This window comes from Sinocyclocheilus rhinocerous, unplaced genomic scaffold (assembly GCF_001515625.1).
Source record: "Sinocyclocheilus rhinocerous isolate Xijiao unplaced genomic scaffold, SAMN03320098_v1.1 scaffold1048, whole genome shotgun sequence".
Taxonomy (NCBI): Eukaryota; Metazoa; Chordata; class Actinopteri; order Cypriniformes; family Cyprinidae; genus Sinocyclocheilus; species Sinocyclocheilus rhinocerous.
Genome location: NW_015649578.1, coordinates 265,255 through 267,790, shown reverse-complemented (window position 1 = coordinate 267,790; position 2,536 = coordinate 265,255). Strand labels below are relative to the sequence as shown.

The 2,536-nt window shown below is 31.2% G+C and overlaps 1 protein-coding gene across 4 annotated transcripts in view; it reads right to left on the bottom strand.

The window, feature by feature from the left end:
- Window positions 1-2,536, bottom strand: part of LOC107710790 (mitofusin-2-like) — a 34,339-nt gene that overhangs the window by 23,617 nt on the left and 8,186 nt on the right. The window lies entirely within an intron of this gene.

Below are 2,536 nucleotides of genomic sequence, written 5' to 3'. Positions count from 1 at the left end.
AGCTTGGAGTCAGTATAATTTTTATAATTTTTTGGGGAAAGAAATTATAGAAATTAATACTTTTATTTAGCAAGGATGCTTAAAAGTGATCAAAAGTGATGATAAAGGCATTTATAATGTTCAAAAGATTTCTATCTCAGATAAATAGTGTTAATATCGATATCGGAATTATATCGTATCGACCGAAATATATCATGATATAAATTTTGGCCATATCGTCCAGCCCTACTTAAACGTATTCAAATTATTAATTAAACATTAAATATTTATAATGCTATATATCAGCAAAAAAAGGCAAAGATTAGTGGTTTTAATGATCAAAATGGTTGTTAAGTTTTTCTGTCTAATAAACTATTACACGGAAATACTAAAAGAACGTAATACTTTCTCATATACCATCGGCATTCTGCTAGAGTTTGAACATATATTACAATTATTAATAGTGATTTCTTCTAATTGATTTCTTCTAATTCTTCAAATTTTAAGCATGTTATATACTCTAACAGTGTGATATATCCATTTATAATGTTCAAAAGATTTCTATCTCAGATAAATAGTGTTAATATCGATATCGGAATTATATCGTATCGACCGAAATATATCATGATATAAATTTTGGCCATATCGTCCAGCCCTACTTAAACGTATTCAAATTATTAATTAAACATTAAATATTTATAATGCTATATATCAGCAAAAAAAGGCAAAGATTAGTGGTTTTAATGATCAAAATGGTTGTTAAGTTTTTCTGTCTAATAAACTATTACACGGAAATACTAAAAGAACGTAATACTTTCTCATATACCATCGGCATTCTGCTAGAGTTTGAACATATATTACAATTATTAATAGTGATTTCTTCTAATTGTTTCTTATTTAGTAAATATGCAAATAAATATAAATGTAATTGCAGCAAATTTTAAGCATGTTATATACTCTAACAGTGTGATATATCACATATATCAGCTTCATATCACCCTGCTCTCTTAAGACATCGCCAATCAAAAATCTATATCGGTCGACCGTTAAGTAAAAACAATGTGCATTTCAAATTCTAAATGACAGCATTTAAGGACATCTAATCTCCAATGTGCTGTTGCATTCAGTTTCGACTGGCATCAAATCAACAAACGACCCACTAGAAGTTTCCTTGTTGGGAGCTGGAGGGTTTAAAGTTCCCAAATTCTAGCCGTTTAATCTTGTAAAGAGGTGAAACAAAAGGATTAGACATTTGCAAGACATATTTTGCAAATGAACACAAGAAATACACAACACAAACACTTGCAAACCCTCTTTCTCAAACGCAAACACAACACACCTTGAGAACTGCTCTGAAAAACCTTCAGCTATGTTGTCGTCTAACTGGATTGCTCAGAGCTATTGTTAAGTCCCATGTGTTGATGGGAAATGCTGCGTCGCCCAAAAGAGCAGAGTGTCAACAACACATAACGCACAAGCTGTTCAAATTGTGCTTACTACAGTTTCTAGATGAGTTTGTGTGTTAGCCAAAACCAAAAGGGGATTGCCTTCCCTTACTGAAATCTGACATTATTGCAATTCGTTATACAGTGATGAACAATCAATTTAAACCATTCCCCTAACTGACCATTCGTTAACACCTGCCTTCAAAACATTACTGACCAATCACGCTTTAGTCTGTTTGTCCTGCTTGAGGACAATGGACTGACACATTTAAGAATATATTATTAATATAATGTAGTGGTCCACCAATGTGGATTTTTTGATGACGATGTTGATGCTGAGATCTTAAGTGGCTGATATCAAACCAATATATAGGGTTGGGTACCTTTTTACGGTACCTTTACTCTCTGTGTAATTACAAAAACATTTATTTCAGTGAAAAAATGTCCAAAAGTCTCAATTTCAACATTTTGAACAATAGGACCCTACAAACTTTTTCTTTCTTTCTTTGTTTTTTTCCCCCCAGAAATTATTTTTTTTTATTTTTCTGAAAATTAAATGAAGGCATTAAACATTTATTTTAAATCAAATGAAAATTAAAGGAAGAAAAACTGAATATTCCTTTAAAACATTTTAATAGGCTAATAATTGTATTATTTGTTTCTACAATTAAATGATTAATCTGGTTATAATATTTTTATCATTTAATTGTTTTATTTAAATTTGATAGAAAATGGAATATTTAAAGATGTACATTATACTGTACAAAAGTAATACAAGAGTAATATATTTCTGTTACATGTTAAACCGTACTTTTATTTTGACAGGTTGCCATGAAGTTTCTGTGTGTATACAGTATGATGATGCTAGTTTTCTCAAATGAAACGGTAAAATTCTCATGAAGTGACTCTCACAGCAGCTCGGGATTAAGTTTTTGTGTTCATGCCGTCATATAGTGAGACGCAGAGGCCGAAAATCACCATGAGCGTCACACGTGCTTCAGTATTTGTTTAGTAAACAAAACCGCGTTTCCGCCATTCATACATACAGAGGCAAGCGGAACATGCAGGATTCATATTTAAACCGTCTTTTTGCATTTTAATATTCACAGACA